Source organism: Conger conger, chromosome 6 (assembly GCF_963514075.1).
Source record: "Conger conger chromosome 6, fConCon1.1, whole genome shotgun sequence".
Taxonomy (NCBI): Eukaryota; Metazoa; Chordata; class Actinopteri; order Anguilliformes; family Congridae; genus Conger; species Conger conger.
Genome location: NC_083765.1, coordinates 29,387,424 through 29,410,481, shown reverse-complemented (window position 1 = coordinate 29,410,481; position 23,058 = coordinate 29,387,424).

The following is a 23,058-nucleotide window of genomic DNA, read 5'->3' as shown; positions in this document are numbered from 1 at the left end:
GAAGAAATAAGGTAATGTCAGTGTCCTTTTCACAACAAGTGTACAGCGGACCAAGTGCATAATAGTTTCTCATTCTAAAACTGTCTCTGAACAGTTTGTAATTTAGTTGCAGAGAAAATTCATTACCCCCATCTGTGTGTAAGAAAATTCTGTATAACTTCAGCTCATCAGATAATCTACTACGGGTTGTTATTGAAGTGACAACTAATGTCATTTTATCTAATGACATTATTTTTCCAACGGTCTATTTTGTTAGGCTTCCGTAAAACAACACGGCATTTTTCCACCTGTGTTACACAACTGTAGCATTTTCAAAACGCAAGCAAAATCTGTTGCGCTTCGCCAAACGCAGTTGTTGGGATTTTTTGCTAAAAAAAAGGTTGTTTTACAACAAAAAATATCTTTTGCAATTCCTAAGTCTAAATAGATGACTTCCTTTGGAGAAGTTCCAAGGAATCTCTCGTCTGAGTGAAAATTTCTGAGTGAAAAAAGACAGTGACAACATAATAGAGGGCATTTTCAGTAACGTGACCCCATTTTATATTGGTGAGCATCTAAATACATTCTCTAAATATTTTATTATTATTCAGTATGCTTATAAATAAGGGGCCAGTCTGCTTTTGAATAATAATTAGCTTGTGAAATTATGGAATGCGTTCTGATGGAGGTTGGGTATTTGACAAAAACTTCTCTCTCTCTCTCTCTCTATATATATATATATATATATGATGGTATTATTGTGATTATTGTACTTATCTTTTATGATCTTCTCGACCTCTTGCTGTCTGCAAGGAGAGGGAGTTCAGGACAGAGAGGTCAGGGAGGGTAACAGGCAGGGGGGAGGTGCAAACACTTTTTTATAGTTTATAAAACAAAATGCAGCATTTTACACCTCATAAGTCCCATAATATTCCATGTGTCCTTTTGGAGTCTCCAAATGTCCTTTTTGGAAAACTGCCTGGACATAGAAAAAACAATGTAGAAGGCTAATTTTTGGTGATATTGTGGGGGATTTGTCCAGTGTTGTGACTTGACTCTATTGTGTTTCTCAGCTACAAGTCACAGCTACAATACACAGCTACAATAATCTGTATCCAGTCAAAAACAGAAAGTCTTTTCAGTGAGAAAAAAAACCTTCCACTTTTTGAGCTTCTGTAACATTGTTTCAGTAATATTTGGAGTAATTCTCACTCTTGGAAAACAAACGCAAAAGGGTTACCTTTCATAAGAGTCTAGGGTTCAAGAATAGTAACGATTTTATTTTGGGTATGTCATTTGTAAGCTTGTGTCAGGGTTTTATGGTGTGCAGGGCTAATAGTGATTGGCTATAACAAATTCCAAACCAATATGAGATGGGATGCTGTACTGCAGGCATGATCAAATCTGGCCCTCAAATCCGAATCTAGTTTTCTTTCCTCCCAGGTGATTAACTGAACAATTAGTGCTACTGATTGACCACTGTGTTCACACCTGGCCCACAGGTAACAGAAGGGTGGAAAACCAGTTCTCAGCCCTCACAGTTGTACTGTCAGACAGATGAAATCCGGAAGGCTTTGCTGAGCAGCTGAAGGTGAATGGACAAAGGGCTCAGATAATGGCTGTGTACGTGATCAACCATAAAAACCGAAGTGGAAGTGCAATCTGGAAATGAAGTGGCACTCATAGGGGGCAGTCTTCCCTCTTGACCAAATCCCTTTGGAGTAACTATATGCTTCACAACATGCTTTAAAATGAGATGTAGATTTTGGTCTCAATCCTCTGTAGTTACTTCAAATCCCATGGCAAAAAACCGAGGCATATTAACTGCAACATATTGGGTTAGTTCAATACTTAGCATCTGCCAGCCTACAGTAATCATCTCTCTTGTGGTGTACAATCCCTTGCATCTGTAGGGCTTGACTATTCATATCCATAATACTTGATAATCTACCCCACAAACAACTTTTTGTATTTGAGTTTTTTCAAACGATTGGCCTGGAAGGTTCTAATATGGCTATGCTTAACCGTGCTTATAGTAAGAAAGGTCAAATGTATTTCTGCCGACCACTTACTCTGGGTAAGAATGTCTGCCAAGTCACTGTAATGTACAGTAATGTAATGTTCATTCAGTCACTGCAGACAGAAAATCAAGTTCTTCACTGACCTTGCTGGATACTTGAAAGGATAAATATAAAATGTGTGCAAATTCTTGCTGGTACTGTACAGCAACTTGGTGATTCAACAAGCACATGGTCTAACTACTCCTGACAGAAAGTCAAAGTGCTGGCCCTCACCTACCTTTGATATAGTTAGACCCACAAATCTCCTAAAATGCTAATGAAGAAATAACTCAGCATTTCCGCCCCTATTCTGCTTCCAACATTCCGTTAGTAGAGATAACATTCATGGATCCCAAACCGTATGAACTGCGATTAATGGCCAAATTGGATTCATTCATGCTCAACGTTGACAAGGGAATTAATCACCCAGCCATGTCCAGCAGAGCGGCAATAGTGTCAACCATTACAGTTATCATTCACACTGACTTTTAAAGTGCTTAAAATGTGTACGTAATGTGTACATACTGTACATATGTGCAATGGAGAAGTCTTCACCATGGAAAATGCAACCAGTGCCCAGCAAGGCTGATGACTTGAGGTTAACCCAATAAGCCTTTTCCCATATAAGTGGGGTTACAAATTCAGAACTCTACTTCTAACCCCCGGAAACTGTTCTCTATTTTCTCCTCTCTCCTCAACGCACCGCCTCCTCCACCTCAGTCCTCCTTCGCTGCTGATGACTTTGCTGATTTTTTCGATGAAAAGGTCACAGACATCCGTAGATCCTTTACAACCACCGCACCCCCCCTCTAGGCCCATCCCTTCCTTTTCCACTTTCTCCCCCCTTACAGACTCAGATGTTTCTCAACTCCTGCTCTCCCACCGCCCTACAACCTGTGCCCTTGACCCTATCCCCTCTTCTCTTCTCCAGACTATCACACCTGACATTCTCCCATTTGTCACCTCCCTTGTCAACTCCTCCCTGTCTTCTGGGTGTTTTCCAGCATCCTCCAAGAGGGCCCACATCACTCCGCTGCTAAAAAAGCCTACTCTGGATCCCTCCATCATCCAGAACTACCGCCCGGTATCTCTTCTTCCTTTTCTTTCTAAAACCATAGAACGAGCCGCTTCTACTCAACTTTCTTCTTTCTTTTCTAACAACAACCTGCTAGACCCCCATCAGTCTGGCTTCAGATCGGGCCACTCGACAGAGACCGCGCTCCTCTACATCAGTGAATCACTCCATGCCGCACGAGCAGCCTCCCTCTCCTCTGTCCTCATTCTTCTAGATCTCTCTGCTGCCTTCGACACTGTGGATCACTCCATCCTCCTGTCTGCCCTGTCAGCAATGGGCATCTGTGGCACAGCCCTGGACTGGATTGAGTCCTACCTCTCTGATCGCTCCTTCCAGGTTGCCTGGGCTGGTACGGTATTGACACCTCGGCCCCTTGCCACAGGAGTTCCCCAGGGCTCTGTCCTAGGCCCGCTTCTTTTTTCTCTTTACACTCATTCCCATGGCCCTGTGATCACTGCACATGGGCTATCCTACCACTGCTATGCGGACGATACCCAACTCTTCATCTCATTCCCACCATCTGATACACAGATTTCAGCCTGTATCTCTGCTTGCCTGAGTGACAACCAGAGCTGGATGGACAACCACCATCTAAAGCTCAACCCAGGTAAGACTGAAATGATATTCATCCCTGCTAATACCTCGCCCCATCTGGATCTCTCCATTTCCCTCGGGGATACCACACTCACGCCATCACCCAGTGCAAGGAACCTCGGCGTGGTGATGGACAGCAGACTGTCCCTCTCCGAGAACACTGCGGCGGTGACCCGGTCATGCAGGTTGTTCCTGTACAACATACGGAGAATCCGCCCCTTTCTCACCCCCTACTCGACCCAGCTCCTGGTCCAAGCGATGGTTCTGTCCCGCCTGGACTACTGCAATTCCCTCTTGGCTGGCCTCCCAGCGTCCGCCATCAGACCCCTCCAACTTATCCAGAATGCAGCAGCTCGTCTGGTCTTCAACCTTCCCAAATACGCACACGCCACCCCCCTGCTTACTTCCCTCCACTGGCTGCCTGTCATGGCTCGCATCAAATTCAAAACATTGGTGCTAGCCTTCCAAGCAGTTAAGGGGTCTTCCCCAGCTTACCTACAAAAAATCATCAGACCCTACACCCCTGCCAGACCTCTTCGTTCAGCCTCCACAGGCCGCTTGGCACCTCCCCCTCTCCGCACCTCCACCTCACGCTCATGACTACTGTCTGTTCTGGCTCCACGGTGATGGAATGAACTCCCCGTTGAGGTCAGAACTGTAGAATCTCTCCCCAGCTTCAAGCGCAAACTGAAGACGCACCTCTTTAAGCAGCACCTCTCCCCGTCCCTCCCTACCTCCCTGTGAACCTTAATTGTTGTCTTTCTGTGATTTACTTTGTGTATCGGTATTTTTAGTTGGCTAGGTAAGCAGTGTTTGGATAGTTAAGTTTGGTCACTTTTGCTTTGTTGTTTGTTTGTTTATTTGTTTGTTTATTAAAAAAAAAAATAATAGGCCCTGGTCCTTATCTTTGTTGTACAGGTAGCAGTTGAAATTGTATTTCCCTCTAGGGTCTTTCAGCGCACTTATCCCCGGTCATGTGTATGCAATTTGTTGTATGTCGCTCTGGATAAGAGCGTCTGCCAAATGCCATTAATGTAATGTAATGTTAATGTAATGTAATGTTTTCATTTTTTACACAGTGAAATTTGCAATAAATATTGTCACAGGATATATTATTTCATAGTGTCATGGTTCTGTATAAACTATGCCGTTGCTTTATTTTGTAACATGTGGGGTGGCAAAACAAGCTTAGAGGGTCCTCATCTTCTGTGCGTTTTAGAACACGAGACGCACAGACGACAGGAATCAGGGTAAAGTCACTATTTATCAGAGCAGCGGTCCAGCAAACTAAATCCATTGTAGTTTTTAATTACAAAAACGCAGAGAAACATTGATATAATTTTCCTTGTTTACTTAGAATTTCTCAAGATGATATATCATTGTTACATATTTCACCGTTGTGTACTTGAACAAAATTACTTGTAGATAAGAATGCTATTATGCTATTCAGCCATTTCACAAGGGAGGCAAAAAACATTATAAAATGACTATTCCGTCAAAATTGAGTAAATACCATAATCACATTCCTGAATATCAGATCTACCATTCGTCTCAATTTTTAAAATGATAATCGTTAAATGCGTGGAAACATTTGAAATTGTGTTAAATATTGAGACTACTTGGTCCTCCAAGCACTGATAAACGTACCAAATAGACTCACCATACATTTTGGAGTCCCTAACAAACTTACGTGTGTTCATATAAGTTTGTACATTATAGTATAGGCATCTCATTCATACAGTTTGAATGAGAGTTTTTAATTTGATTGTTCAACAAGGATGATCTCGATTATAAATTCATGGGCATACAACTGCGCCTTCAATTTTAAGTACAGTAGTATGAATTAGTAGTCCTCCGTCTTGCAAATGATGCTTCACAGCACGATACAGTGGAACAATATCATACAGTTAGTATGCTAGTTGAGTCCAGTATTGTGTAGGAGTGATTCCTGTAGCCAAGGTCTACACTCCTACATGCTGCCTTTATACTAGTTTCCGCTTTGGTATAATGACAATCTCACCAAGCGATGCTTCATTTTGTAGCTCTCATCCTGTACTTTAACATGATGAACTGAAAAAGTCTCATTTTGAAACATGTATCTGAAGCACGGAGCCGGTCGCATGTGTGTGCGTGTGGTGTTTGGCACGTATGGCTGGGTGTTCAGATCACTGGCTCCAGAGCTTCTGTGCTGGAGGCCTCCTGATGGAGGTGGAGGGGTGGGGGGGACAGGCTGGGAGAAAACAGCGGGGCTGTGATGGATCACCTCCCGCCGGCTCTGAGTGTGGGGGACTGGAAGCCTGCGCTGCCTATGGAGACTCCAGCAGAGTGCAGTGTGGCGAGAGGCCCTCGTTCTCTCTGCGGGAGGCCAGGGCTCCACACTGGAGCTCCATGAAAATCCTATTCCGGGAATTTCCAAGCTTACCGCTCCATTTAATTACTGCGTATTACGGATGGGACACGCTAAGGATGAAAACCAGGGATGTACTGGAGTTTTTTCTTCTGTAAAACTAAGACTGAACTGCTTCATTGTGAAACAGGATTTATGAAAACCTCGGCGTGATCCTCAATTCAAATCAATTTAATACGGTCTTCTCCGTATCACGCTGAGGGAGACATACGCATATCAGTTACTGCCATCCTGAAATAAAATAATGTTTTTCAGTCCAGTCATATCTCTATCAGAATCATATAACAGACAGGGCTGAGCAGTCCCTTTTTAACCTGCCAAATACTGATCTCTGGTTCAGATCCAGAAGTTGGCAATAAATAAATGGATTTAACGTGTCACCAGATGGCGGGTTAATATGCAAAAGCTGCCATGGTTTAAATTACACAGTTAGCAAAATACAAAAAAAAATAATACAAAAATCTATAAATAAATAGCAAATTTGTCTTAAACCAAAATAGATTTCAAAAGTACTCAACATTTAGGCAAGGTCATGATAAAACTGTACATCAGAAGAAGAAAAAAATAAAAACATGATTTACGGTCTTTAAATGCAAGGTAGGGAAAGGGATGACCTCTACTCTGATGACTGTCAATGGAGCTAGAGAGGTAGAGTCAGTGGTGGGAATCCTATTAGACACCAGGGGAAATTTAGGAGTCATTACACTTGATCATAATCTCTATCTGCACACGGCTTTCCTGATATTGGTATAGGTTTTTATGAAGTGGATATCACATGCACATGGCTTTTGCTGCACTTGCTACTGAGGCTGTAAATGTTAATGTTCATAAGGCTCAATTGTGAAATAACAGACCAATATCATATAAGTTATGTTTTCCCAGCTGGTCAGACGAGATTGCTGAGATGGGGATATGGTTCTCTAAAGCAGCCTTCTGTCCTTGAAGAAGAAGAGTTTTATATCATTTTCCAAATCCTGTGCCCCTAATTGTAATGTGGGATTGAAACTTTATGATTATGGATAGAGCAAAGCCTCACTTATAAGAACCAATGACTGTACAGCAGAATAGCATGATTAGCTCATGTCGGTGAGCCATTATTGGCATGTGGTTGCTCCCCCCATTTCAGGGTTAATGAAGCGCCCACAGTGCGCAGATGTTCTATACCACCGTGAACCTGTTTCTAAAACTGTCTCCACTACTCTGTACAGCAAAGATATTTCTAAAATTTCGAATGAATGTTTCAATTGTTTACATAAACGATTGCCAGGACAAGTACTAATTTAGAAATGGAAGTTTGGTAAGTGCAGAGGAAAAAAAACCCCACTACAGTCCCGGTGCATTTCCATTTAACTGTATGTGATCAATGATTGTCTGGTTTGATTCAATAATGGATGCCTTTTAACTGGCTAATTTTGCTTTATATATTCTAGAGGAGTGTCTCTAGACTGAATTACTTAATTTGCAGTGACCTATGCCACGTTTTTGTTACACACTAAAATTAGTTGCTAAAAACTTTGGTGCATTTCTTCTTTCTTGTGCATAGCAGTTATTTATTTGCCAGACACTGAGTAAAGGGCGAATCATAATGAGTGAATAATACAGGGCCAGGCCAGCATCAAGTGTCAAGCATCCATCTTCAAATAAATCACTGGTATCTTCTCCGAAGAAGAGAGGCATAAAAACAAAATGCCTTTTTTTAAATGACTGCTAGGTTATTAGAACCTGTGGAAAGCAATGTGTGCCATCTAATAGCATGTACGATTGTTCAAACAGCAATTACCTCCTCTAGCAATGCACCCAGGCCGCGTGCCTAGACCAGGGCTTAATGAACATCCAAGCGAGACTGGCTGATTTGCTGACGGAATAAAAAAAAAAGGAAAAGGCCCAGACAGGAATGCCAAGAGGAAATATAAAAATGTCACACATAAAAAAGGGCTGTATTTTAAGTTGAGTGGATGCCTGCATGGTATAGTTCTGAGGATGTAATATGCTTGGGCCAGCATTGCCAGAATTTTTAAATGAAGGGGGGAAAAGAAAAGGGAAAAAAAGAAAAGCTTGACATCCTTTGAACAAAGTCCTTGAATCTTGGCCAAACCCACAAAAAGTTAATTAAGTTCTGGACATTTGTTTTCCCTGAGCTCCCTCTACGACTCTGTGAGTCATCAGCGAGGGTGGCTCCATATCCACTCTCTCTGCTGTCCATCAATCACCACAAGCTGCACGTCAAGCTGACCAATCGCCTATGTGATTGGTCGACTTGGTGCCATAGCTAATAAAAGAGCAGGTAATGGGCAAGTAAACATGGTGTTTACCAATGTGCACACATGCATTGTTTTCATGGAATACACTGAAATGATATATCTTTTTGGGTGTTGTATGCATATGTCTGGGATTGGGGTCAGGAGAAGGGTCAATCATTCTGATAAAGCATGCAATTATATACCACATTGCAGTTTTGCACTGGTGGAATTACAATAAGATAAGAGTAAGTGATTATAATAAGACATTACTGTCCAGTGGTGGGATATAGCTCCATATCAACCTTATATCTGGTCATCACGCCTTTGACTTATTTTGTCCATTCCAGTCCACCATTACCTATTTCACATTACAAAATAATAGTTACACATTAGTTGGCCAGTAGTTACTATGTTGTTACACAACATTCATGAATCTGTTAATAATTCATGGCTAGGATCTTTTCTCCTTTCAAACTAGATAATTAATATAAGAACCTTGGGGATAGAAATTCATAATTGCTCATAGATTTTGCTACGTTCTCCCATTCGTTCAAATCAGAATCACTAGCACTGTTCCCCTCTGCCTCTCCACTCTCTCTCCTTCCATCTCCACATTGTTAAGTTGACACACCTGCATTTTAATGTCTCTCACAATTAATCACCTGAGGGGGAGCTCAGCCTTAATGGAAAATGAGATTAATCGCTGCTAATTGTTGCTTTACTCACAACATTCAAACCAATTTGAATTTAGCAGCATGTAATTTGAGATCTGGGAGTCTTTAAAGTGGTTCTTAGATAACTTGGCCTTTATTCAGTGAGTTTATTGTAAAATTCCTGTGGTTTACTTTCTACCTTCTGTTGCAGTGTATGACTTAAGACTGAAAAGTTCACCACAGGGAAACTGAAACTCGATTGGGTCCAATTATCTTCTTTTATTTATTGTGTAATAGCATGAAGGAGGGCCATAGAGAATGCTTTTGAATTACAGGTTCCTCCCAGCAGACACATTCAGAGTAGTGCTCCCATGCTATACTGCCATCTTCTCCTACAGCCAGTAGTTTCTCATATACAAGTGTCTTCCCATAGGAAACCATTGTATTTTTACCATGCTATTCTGCTCCCTGTTGTCCACCATCCACCAGCTCTCTGAGATAATAAGATGTATACAGATGGCTAATTTCCTCATTACACTGCCAATGAAAAAGAAAACATAACATTAAATGAGAATGGTGACTTACAAATGTGTACCTGAGTCCAAGGCAGGATTTAAACCCCGCCTCTCACTCCTCCAAATATTTTGGCAACAAACTTTCTTTTGAATTTGAGGGTTATGTCATCAAGGAGCATTGTTGCGGTTACCTGCTTTGAGCCTTTGCTTTCCTAGCGAACTAGCCAAGCTAGCCTTGCTTTGACTCCCCCTCCATTTGAAACTTCGCAGCAACCACTTTTTCTTTACGACGCACCCAGATCCGAGTCATGGCACCAATGTACCGAGAGAGAATGTTTGTGTCGAAGATGAGATTTGAACCCCGGCCTCTCACTTATTTGTTGGGCGTCCAAATATTTGTTGGCCGAATGCCAGTCATCATCAGTCAGCTAAAAACGAAATCGGCTCTAGCCAAGGGCAATAACGTTCTTTTGAATTTGAGGGTGACATCATGAGGGAGCATTGCCACAGCACTGCTACGAGCCTTTGCTATCCTAGCAAATTAGCTGAGCTAACCCTGCTACATATGCACACTCCTAACATCTGAATTACATGCTTAATCGTAAAAACCATGCACATGCTGGGGGAAACTCAAAGTGAGAAAAGGGCACATCAACCAAAAACTGAATAATCATAATACAAATATATATATATCTATATTTTTTATTTACATTTTGATTAATATCTGGCACTCAAGGCATCCCTCTGATTTGATCAAAAAGCAAATACATAAATACAAATATTTGTTTCATACATACAAGTTTTTGGTTAATGTGCTCTTTTCTTATTTTGGGCACCTGCCCTTCAAAAGACCGTAAAAATGCATGAGACTTTATTTGAGTGCATAAATAAATACATTTATAAATAAATACATTTTCAAAGTGCCCAAAAAGGTTAGAAGAAAAATACATTAATTTGTATGTCAAACCATCAGTTCAACAACATTACTGATTACTGATTTGTAACTGGCAGTATAATATAACTGGAAGGACAATAATGTTTGAGGGTTTACCAGCATTTGTGTCCTCATAGACAGGTCCTGCCAGCCACTGTTATATTTAACTCGATGGTCCATCAGCAGAGCCTTGCAGTCATTGTGTTATGGGGCTGAGCTCTATGCACAACTAACACCTAAGAATGACAGCCTTCCAATCAATCAGGGGGGAAAATCTTGCCAACTGAATCCCTCCCTCTCGCCCTGGCTAATGACATGCTGCCCTGTATGGAGGGCAGCTACAGCCTGTGCCATTTCACTGAAAAACAAAGCTTTAGTAGAATGTTCTTTATGCCACCCACTTTGAAGCACTTTTCTTAACTCCATGAACACATTTTGTTTAGTTTATCTCTGCATTTAGCTACTCTTTTTACATTAAATGCTGTGAATAAAATAAAATAAAATAAAACATTAATGTCAATGTATTATAACATTTCAAAAGGATATTCTTGATGTTTACACTTGTCTGGGAAATATTTCCACGATTCTCCAGTGAAAAGGGGACAAGGAAATGACCCGTGACACTATCAGGTGAATGACTTGGATTGGCTGCTGAACAAAGATGAGCCAACATTCTGCACTGCTGCACACAGTTTACTATCACACGCTATCCCATAACATATCGCACTCTGACATGTGATTGCACTCCAATTAACGTAAACTGCCTCATCTCCAGTTTGCCCAAGGACCCACTTGCCTTATGTCATTGTGGTAAGATGCCCAAGGATGGTGTAGGAGCGAAGGAGACAGAGCCAAAAATCTCAAGAGCAACGACCAGCACAGCATTTATTTTACTTTTTTTACTTTTTTTTTCTTCAATAATGCATATATTTACTATTAGTGGTCTATTTACAAATGACTAACAAATACAACAACAAAGAAACAAAAATTTACCAAAGAAGTCATGAATAAATCTACAACATGTCACAAGGCAGGCTTTATCATTTTTGACCCCCTAACTGTGTGACACTCCTCTCCTGAGTCCATGACCTCACTCCCTACCTGCAGCAGGACCTTAAAAAGACAAAGCCACTTGGCACTACCAGGAAATAACAATTAAATTAACTCCACAAAACAAAATAATTCATACAAAAACATATAAACAAAAATACTAATGGTCATTTTAACACAAGCAATTAATTATATGAACTATTATACATCACTGTATCACACAGACACTTTTTGCAGACAAACTATTGTACCCCTCCCATAACACCAAATAGATGGGTTTTCCCATTTCCCGAGCGCGGGACTCTCCTCTATATCTAAAGTATTGGTACAGTCGCTTCTGTTTCCAAGTGCATGTTCTGCAGGTAAGTGTACCTGCCATTTTACTGTAACTAAAATAAATAAACGGCCTTACTTTGGCACTAGTCTCATCTGTTCGTCGAACATGTTTGCAAATTTGCATTTGCTGGTAACTTTACTTTTAAACGATCGCATTTTCCAAACTCGCGGGACTGTGTTTACCAGACTTTTATAGTTAACAATGCGGCGCACAAACCTAACAGGTTCGGCCGCGAGCTCTGCCGATTCCGCCCCGCATGTAACCAAACACAAAAAAAACAAAAAAACACTGATATTTATACTGTGTTTTGCACCGTCCTGAACATGGATTCTGGAATTGGAAGGAGATATGCTTTCTTCATAGGTCCCTCCTAAATTGACCCTGGCAGATAGACCTCATTGTCTTTATCCAGCCCTGTAAGCTAAAGGATCATATTGATTAAATTTACTCTAAAATAGGTAAGCACTATCCACACAATAACTTTCAAAAATACATTTCATGATATGGCACCCCCACAAAAATATGCATGAAGGTACCCATGTACACATGCACACATGCTAATGCTTGTGAATTGATATAATCATCCATGAATCCCTCTTAGCAGCTCTGATGCACCATGCTGGCAATTATCCTCTTTGGTTATTTTGGCTGAAGCTCTGCAATCATTTGCTCATTGGTTATTACATGGACTAGCCTCTCCACTGTAGATATAAAAAAAACAAAAAACATTTATTTCTTATCCAGCCCCTATGCAATGCTCTTAAAATTCCACTCAAATGGTTTTCAGAATTTAGCGGTAGCAACAAGATTTGTACAAGAGTAGCTTGCTATTCTGTCCCTGTACCCTGTCCTAAGTATTTCCATTTGCTTATCCCCAACAGCCAGATTATTTAAATCTTTTTTTGGATGTATGCATCTCCAATTAAAAGGTGCTAGTAACTTGTGATTTTACATTACTCGGGCCATTGGATTTTCCCAGTCTCTGTAGAGAATCACTCAAGCTTTCTCTCTGTCACAATAGCATTCACTGCCACAGAACAAACGTTATACACGGCTATGGTTATGGAAAGCAACAGGTCTGGCATATGATTTTATTATTTTATTTCCCACACATGAAATGCAGGAAAAGCTTCCTTGAATAAAAAGAGATGTCTCAATATGGAAATATTTCAAGCTTGATATAAATGTAAGGAGCTACATGAAATTATGACTGGAGGCAATACTTTTACTCAATTTATTGCCTTTGGAATATACAATATCTACTGTAGGGCTTACGTCTTGAAGAGATGTAATAAAAAGGCTTGATACCTGACTGTAATACATAACTACAGTTTGTTTTGTAGTGAATAATGCTATTGATTGCAGAGACAGCTATTGGATCTGTGCAAGGACTGTGTACTCCATTTAGAGTTTTGATGCATTGTGTGTTCAGAGATGCTCTTCTGCATACCATTGTTGTAATGTGTGGTTATTTGCATTAATGTCACCTTCCTGTCAGCTTTGACCAGTCTGGCTCTTCTCCTCTGACCTCTCTCATTAACAAGGCATTTCTGCCCACAGAACTGCTGCTCACTGGATGTTTTTTGGTTTTTCGCACCATTCTCTGCAAACTCTAGACAGTTGTGCATGGAAATCCCAATAGATCAGCAGTTTCTGAGATACTCAAACCATCCTGTCTGGCACCAACAATCATGCAACGGTCAAAGTCACTTAGATCACATTTTCTCCCCATTCTGATGGTTGATGTGAACATTAACCCTTATAAGGTCTTCGGGTCTGTGGGACCCGTTTTCAGTTTTTAGCTTCAGAAAAATGATACAAATAATTATTTTTTCAAACTAAGATTCAGAGGGAGAGGGAGAGGGAGAGGGAGAGAGTAAAGCAGGTGAATGGGCCCTTGGTGTGAGCACCCACAGTGTGCACCCACTGTTCCCGCACAAGGTCGCAACATTGTTGCAAAATTGGAGCACCCAACACTATCTGCACCCATATTCCCACACATTTCACTCTCTATCTTGTGGGAACCAATCATGGGGACCAGCCACTATGAATACCTCCATACCACAACTGATCAAGATGGCAAAGCGATTCTCTGTTCAGACTGCCTTACAGTTGATATTGGAAGAGACAAAGGATTTTGATGGTGATGCAGGGGAAGAAGTTTCAGAATGTGAGGATCACATTTCTGAAAATTCAGAGTCTGACACTGAGTCTGAAGAGGAGGATGAGCATCAACCAGCTCTGAAGCGTAAAAGAGCCTCAGGACCAGCCCTTCAGCAACCAGGACTATGTGATCAGCCAGGAACAGCCTGTGAGCAGCCAGCCCCAGGACCATCCAGCGAGCAGCCAGGACCAGCCCGCAAGCAGCCAGCCATAGGACCAGCCCGTGAGCAGCCAGCCATAAGACCAGCCTGTCAGAAAGCTCCGAAACACAAGCGCGCCTCAGGACCTGGCCGCCAGCAGCCAGCCCCAGGACCAGCCGATGAGCTGCAAGCCACAGGACCAGCCAGTGAGCAGCAAGGCACAGGACCAGCCCATCAGCCAGCTCCGAAACGCTAGCGTGCCTCAGGGCCAGCCCGTCAACAGCTTGCAAATGACAACATATGGATGTCAAAAAATGGCAAAATTGAATGGTCTTCCTGCTCAAGAAATGAACCCCCACGCATGGCTGCCAATGTGATTCGGATGATACCAGGACCTACACGCATGGCAGTCACTCATGTACAAGACATCAACTCTACTTTTGACCTTTTCATGCCATTGTAAGGAGGATTCAGGCAGCAATACAAAGAAGCGCTGTGAAGTGTGTGGCCCCAAGATGGACAGGAAAACAAACATGCACCCAGTGCAAGAAGTACATATACAATACACACACAGTGAAACTGTGGCCCTCATGTGTGGAATAGTCTGGGATAAAAATGGCTGCATTCAATGGGGCTAATGGGTGTTATGTGTATGTGTTATGTCCAATGGGGCAGACAGGTGTTATGTGTAACCTGGACTGAGTAGGTTAAATTTCTAATGAAATTCAAATAAATAATACATTATAGTTTTAGAAAAACTTGCCTCATTTGTACTTTTGTTGATTATATTCCAGTAAAGCCTGTTTTGTGATTCATTTCTTATTTTGTTACATTTTGATTAAAAAAATAAACAAAAACGAGTGCCATTTCAGTTCATAAATGTGATTTAACAAATGTAAAGGGAACAAATTTAACATATGTGTTGTTTATATTACTTGCAATTGGGATGAAGTAAACATTTGCTGAGTATTTTAACAAAAAAAGGTTTGATTGTGTTGAATTAAAAGCCCCAAAATGCTATGGGTCCACTAGACCCGGCAGGACCCCCTGTGTAACAAAAAAACGAAGATCCTATAAGGGTTAACTGAAGCTCCTGACCCGTAGCTGCATGACTATGCATTGCACTGCTGCGACACCATTGGCTGATTAGACAATCATATGAATAAGTAGGGTGTTCCTAATAAAGTTCTCAGTGAGTGTATATAATACTGAGTGATATTTAGTAAGACAAGCTCTTGTGGCATGATGTAAAGTTTCTTTAATTATTTATTTATTTTTACAGTAGGAAATATTTGCATTATGCTTAAACTGCTTTGAACAATGAAAGCTACAAAGAGTCTTTCCTTCATGTCATTACAGAGGTGAAAAGAAAAGGTGATATGCCTGGGGCTCAACTGCAGTAACACTCTCATGCGCTGCTTATCACAACAAGTGCAACAGTATAGTCTTAGCTGTTGTGTTCAGAATAAAGCTCATCCCAAAGGATAGTGTTTGAGGGCGTTTCTGGTATGCACAGGGGAACCTATACACAATATCTATAAACAGAATGTCTCATGTGTGTCTGTGTATTATTGTTATTATTGTTATTAGATGATGATGATGGTGAGGATGAGATGGAACTTTGGAAGCCATTGTTAGTTAATTAATTAATTAATATGCTTAATATTTGCCATATCTGTCCAAGTTTGGCATCGTATGTGGTGATGTTATCAACTTGTCCTAGATATCACCATATCCCACAATGCAGCGCAGGGATTTCACAGTAATTTTTAGTCTTATCACAGGAGGATGGCCTAGACTACATTGATTTCACAATAAAATTCTGAATACAATATTTTACTGTGAAATATTAATGGTAAATCCTGTAAATATTTTAGTGTATGTAAAAACACATTTTGATTGATTGACTGATAGATCCATATAAATATTAATGTATATTTTGTATTGATATATTTATGAGTAAGTAAATATATGAATACAATATATTTATATTTATTGTATTCACGACACACACACACACACACACACACATATACATATACATGTACTGTATATTACGCGTGTGCACACACACACACATCACATGCACACACACACCTCTTTAGAATCTCTGCATCTGTTGGGAGTAATTTTCTTGGTTTGATTTGCACAGCCTGATGCCAATTAAGAGCAATGCAGGGAATTTACATTTTTATACACAGTCCCCCTATGCATCTGAATCATATTGTGGCAAATGAAGGAGTTTACATGGATCTGGCTAGAGCAGGAGTCTAAACTATTTCTTTATGATTCATATTAAGTGCCTGCAAAGGAAGCCATAATACCTGAGAGTATGGGCTCCCAGGGAAGTGCATTAAATATGTATCAACACACAAATACTACAATTTTAAAGCATAAAATGTAATGTTATGCAACTGTCTGCTAATTTATGATACAGTGGGGTGCAGAAATGTGGGCACATTTGTTTAAATGTCTTTTTCAATTAATCTGTATGTGATCAAATGCAAACCTGAACTCTAAAAAATAGTTAAACATGAGACCTTACTGTAGATTTTACTGCTTGTAAATTACAAAAAGGAAAATTGCTATGTGCAAAAGCTTGGGAAACCCTTTTGGATTATTCTTTGTTACTCTTCAAAAAGATGATTATGAAGGCCCAGACCCAGGTGGTTTACTCGTTAGGGCTTCAATGATTCAGGTCAGTAGAATTCCAGAGATTAACTTTTTATTCTGAAGTAACTCCATGCCAAGTATCCAACTGCAGTGGCTGTTCTGTCTGGTGTTAACAACCATGGGTTCCTAGTCTAAACAGTTGTTCAAGGATTTCAGAATGAAGATGGTTCATTTCCACCAGGAAGGAGAAGATTTCAACTCTCAATCTCTCTTTCAAACTACTTATTTTCACTGTAATAAATATTATTAGAAAATGGAAGATAAATGGAACAGTTGAACTTAAGGCAAGGTCTGGAAGTCCAATAAATATTTCAGAGAGAATTGCCTGAGACCTGGTGAGAAATGCTCAGAATAACCCACACATCACTGCAAAAAAGAGTAGCAAACACTGGTCTAGCTGTTCACAGGACAAAAAATACAACGTAATTTAAATAAAGACCAAATGGCAGATTTCCCAGAAAGAATGACCTCAACAAAATTAAGTATGCATCTGAAGTATGCAAAACAAAACAAGCCTGAAGCCTTTTGGACCAATGGGCATTGGACTGACAAAAATAAAATGTAACTTTTTGGCTACCATAAAACAAGGTATGTTTGGAGAAAAAGGGTGAAGCCTTTGTAGAGAAGAACACCTTGCCAACTGTGAAGCATGGAGGTGGATCCATCATGCTTTGGGGTTGTGTGGCAGCTGGGGACACATTAAATATTGTGCAAGTGAAAGGAAGAATGGATTCCCCCAAATATCAAGAAATTCTGGAGGCTAATGGTCAAAGGTAAGTCCAGACATTGAAGTTGAAGAGATACAAAGCATACCTTGAAATCAACCATAAAGTATCTCCAGGAAATATGGCTGAAGGTTTTGGAATGGCTACCACAGTCCCCAGACTTGAATATTAGTGAAAAGCTGTGGAGAGATCTCGGACGTTGTACATGCAATGAGCTAGAGGTGTGCTGCCAGGAAGAATAAAATTACTCTTAGCTGGCTACAGGAAACGTTTACAAGTTGTTATAGTTGCCCGAGGAGGAGTTACAAAGTACTAACTGACAGGGCTCCCAAACTTTTGTACAGGGCCTTTTTCCTTTTAAATTTTTTGTTTTATTTTATTCATTTTTTAAAGTAAAAGTAACATTGCTTTACATTTTTAAGAAATGTATCATGTTTAACATTGTACCATTTATAGGTCTGGTTTGCTTCTGTTCACTTAGGTATTAATTTTAATGACCAGGGGAGCCCAAATTTTTGCACACTGTATATTGTATGTGTACTTTGTCCGAAACAAAAGAGACATATGATTATCCTGTCTGCATTTACAGTTTCTATATTGTAGATTATATATTCTAATGTATTTTATGCTGGGACTTTGGTATTATAATGTTTTCATTATAAGAATATTGCTTGGTAATTTCAGAGGTAAGTACTGTGAAACAGGCTGTAAAATGTATGTAGGCTACTTAAATAGAGTACTTACTGGCTTTGTTTCATAGTACTTACCACTGAAATCAAAGTAGTTACCTAATAATTACAAATGTATCTGTTTATTTACCCAGTAAATCTTAGGTCATGTTGGGCTGTAAAATAAACCATTACCTATTACTGTAAACGTTTTATTTCTATAAAACTTTTTTCCTCAATGCAGCTTCTGAGAAATTCTGTGTCACACAATCATATTAGATATAGTAGAAATGATGGCTTTGGAGTGTACAGAAGGAGGCTCAGACTTTCCTGTCCATTTACTTCATTTGAAAAGCATTGTAAGTCTTGGCAGGTTTGAGGCCAGCACGTGTAATGCATTTGGCAGGAAGCAGCATATCAGCCGACAACTTTACCACCAAATACAGGGGTGGCAGTAAATGTTCGAATGGAGCTTTTCATCTTAAAGACAGGCACTGAAACGCATCACTTAGGACAGAATAAGTGCAGTCAGCCTTCTGCAGGTTCAGACACATTAAACATACCCAGAAAGGCTTCAGCCGAAAGTTTTCCCTCATGAACCCTTGGAAGACTGGCTACAGCAGTAATGCATGATACTGTATGTGCCAGACCAAGCCCAGTATGCCAGTAGTCCATATAACAATCATTAGATTATAAAAAATAATTTAGATTGCTATTTTATTCTGTTGGAAACATAACCAAACATGCAGCTCTGTATTTATTATTGTGCCAAACAAACTGGACCAGCAAAAGGACTTGGACATGGACATCAAAAACTTGTTTCTTGAGCACTGTATCTAAAAACCCCGAACCTGAAAGTCTTTGTAATGCACTATTTGTCACACTGCTTACATTTCATTTAAACAGTGAGTCCTGTGAAAAATAACAAATCGGTGGTGTTCTGCCAAACAAGAACATAAACCCTGGGAAAGTTTCCAGAGCTTCCCCTGGGTGAGGCAAGCGTTTCACTGCTTTGTGTGGTTGGTCCAGAGATGTTGAGAGCTGGGCTTGGCTATCAAAGCCCTTCAGAACACTGGTCCAAAATGGAACATTAATGAACAGAAATTACATCTTGCTACACAACATTCTTGATTGCACTTTTATATTCACGTTAGTGCTTTCTTTAGGGAGTGGCCTCCCTATTTGCCCCATGCATGTTGCCAGCTGATTTCTCTTTTTCAATTTATTTTGAACTTCCAAATATGCAAATTACTCAGGTAACCATGCCAATTGCTGTTCCCTTTTAAATTGAATATAGTGCTCTCTATCAATTTATAATTGAACTCTGGGGAAAAAATAAGAAGATAATGGATTCTATTGTTGATAAATTTGCAATACCATGGTACAAATGAGGTGAGTGTTGCCCACAGAGCAGAAAGCAAAGGTAACAGCATTTACCGCGCCCAAATACATCACAAAAACATTACACAAGCTAAAGTTAAAATGCCACAAAGTCAGAGTCATTATTCCTACCTGTTAAAGGTTTCCGTAACACACTGAGGTTGGAAATTAAGGAGAAATAAGGACCAATTAAAGATCGTGCTGAACTGCTGTATTTGAAGCATTCATTTGTTCTTCCCAGTTTTCCTGATGTTGCCATGGAATTTTAAATTAATTTGGCTGTGGCTTCTGCAGAGAGATCATTTTCAAAACTGAGGGGGGTGGTGGATGAAAACCACTGACAGGCGCTGACACCTCTGAAATGACTCTGATGCACCTGCTTCAGATACTGCACATGTAAATGTACCAAATTAGGTATCACTTTATTAAATGAAGTAAATATTTCTGGAGATATGACCGTTTGAATATTTTGTTGTGAACTTTGCAGTTTCTCATAAAAAACCCAGGAACTGTTGTATGAAATTGTTTCTTGTGCTGTCCCTAAAAATACAAATGTAGTATCTCACGTTTAGCCTCCAATTTACCTTTTACCTTTTTCATTCTTCCAGTTGCATAATTATTTTGGCATGCCCCCCCCCCCACATTATCATGTAACGTCAAAACATTGATAACTGCTCTCCCTATTGAAATATGACAATAATACATCAAAGAGTGTATATACATTTTGATAGCCCTCATCAACAGGTACTTATCCCTTCTCCAGTAGCTATCCCACAATACCTCAAATATGAATGCTTGGAACAAAAAGGTTGCCTGCTGTCTCCTTTGTCTGCCCCCAAACTAATTTGCATCTGAATCTTGGAGGACTAATGAAATTCCCTGTTGTTAGAAACAGATTGGGCTTTGTTCGTCAGGGATACAATGTGTGAGAACCCCCAGGTTGCTTCCCTTTTAATACAAAAGGTGATGGAAAAATCTGAGGTTGCATCATTTCAAGGATACAATTTTGATGTGTTGAGCACTCAGGTGTTTAAAAACATCACCTGGTGATGCTGTTGTTGTCCTGCTTCTTCTTATTAATGAAAATAGAGGCAACATTCATTTTAATGAAGCCAGCATTGTGCCTTTTCTGTGGACCTTACAAACAAGTGAAGCACAGTGCGGGCAGGGAAAGTATTGGTTGCTAGGCACCTGTGCAGTTTGTTGCGTTCAACTGATTGACCCAGCTTCTGAAGCACTGTGCTCTTCATGCCTCAGGTTTATTTCAGTTTAAAGTGGTGGCTGGGGGAGGGGCTTCACATAACAGAGTCAAGCTGGTTTAAGATGTGTTTCCAACAACTTCTAGCTGATTAAAATGGCCAACTAGCTGCTCACCAGGTGAACAGCCTATAGTCACCTAAGACCAGCTGGGGTTTTCAGCAGGGAAATCAAGAATTCACTTCTAAATCTAATTTATGCTGACTATTAGAGGCAGCAAATACAATTTTCCAGAAGATCCCTCTGTTCTGTCGTCGGCTTTTTGCCCAAAATGAAAAGGAAAATAAGCATTATGCTTAGGAAAGTGCTGTTTTCCCCTCCTATGCCTGCACTGCTTTGGCCTGACTTGAATGTAAGTCCCTTACAGGTTTAGTCTTAATACAGTAGTGTTGGATGTTTGGTCACCCATGGTCATTGTTCCGCTAATACAACAAAAAAAGCATATTTTAATCAAAAGAATTTTCGTAATCAAAATTTGTGTTTCAGAATATACGATTCTATTACAAAGGAAACATCGCATAAGTACTCCAACAAATATCCCGAACCCTACACCACTCAACAAAGACCAGTCTAGTCCATCTTTTAAATGAGTTAAATAACATGCTAGCTAATGTAGTCAAGCTATAACTCAACTATAGTTGCTTCAACTAGATACTCTCTTAATTTGCTTGATTTGCCAGTGGCTGGATGCATGTCATCTGGAGATCATAAACACTCTTGCAAGTGTGACATTGTAACAACTGGTTTGCTAGCAGTTTACTACAAAATAAAAAAAAATCATTAAATACTATAATCATGGGGGTTTCCATCAAACCATTTTTACCAGCTGTGGAAAAGCTTGAACAAAAAAAAAAAAAAAAAAAAAAAAAATAGTTTTTGCTCTTGGCTGAGGAGGATAAGCTGGCATACTGATAGAGAGAAGATGTTAAAATGGGTGATGGAAACTGATGGAAAGAGATTTTTCACATAAATTATAATGTGACAGGGATCTAAGTCACATGCTTCCTTTCCAGAAAGCCCAAAAATCCCAGAGTGAAGTATGGTTCCATGATCACATACAGTGGGAGCAATAATTATTTGATCCCTTGCTGATTTTGTAGGTTTGCCCACTTACAAAGAATGGAACTGTGTAGAATTTTAATCATATGTACATTTTAACATTGAGAGACAGAATATCACAAAATAATCCACAATAACAACATCATATACATATTTATAAATTTAATGTCATATTTTCACATGAAATAAGTATTTGATCCATAGAACAATAGGACTTAATACTTGGTGGAGAAACCTTTGTTGGCAAGCACAGAGGTCAGACGTTTGTTGTAGTTTTTCACCAGGTTTGCACAGATCTTGGGAGGGATTTTGGTCCACTCCTCTTTGCAGATCCTCTCCAAATCCTTAAGGTTCCGAGGCTGTCGCTTGGCAGGAAGGAGGTTGTCGCCCAAGATTTCCAGGTACATGGCCCCATTCATCCTCCCCTCGATACGGTGAAGTCGTCCTGTCCCCTTAGCTGAGAAACACCCCCAAAGCATAAGGTTTCCACCTCCATGCTTCACAGTGGGGATGGTGTTCTTGGGGTTGTACTCAGCATTTCTCATCCTCCAAACACGGCGAGTTGAGTTGATGCCAAATAGCTCTATTTTGGTCTCATCTGACCACATCACCTTCTCCCAAGCCTCCTCTGGATCATCCAGGTGTTCTTTGGCAAACTTCAGACGGGCCTGTATATGTGCCTTCTTCAGCAGAGGAACCTTGCGCATGCAGCAGGATTTTAATCCTTCACGGTGCAGTGTGTTACTGATGGTTCTCTTCGTGACTGTGGTCCCAACTGCCTTCAGGTCATTAACAAGCTGGTAGGGGATCAAATACTTATTTCATGCAAAAATACGATAATACATTTATAAAATGTATATGATGTTGTTATTGTGGATTATTTTGTGATATTTTGTCTCGCAATGTTAAAATGTACCTATGATTAAAATTCTACACAGTTCCATTCTTTGTAAGTGGGCAAACCTACAAAATCAGCAAGGGATCAAATAATTATTGCTCCCACTGTTAATAACTTGAACCCTTGTCAAATAATCAGACAACTCTTCAAGTAACAATACCATGGTCGGCAGCTAGAACACCCCAAATATAAAAATAATTAAACACAAGAGCAACCAATACCTATAGCATACAGAACATTCGCAAAACAGC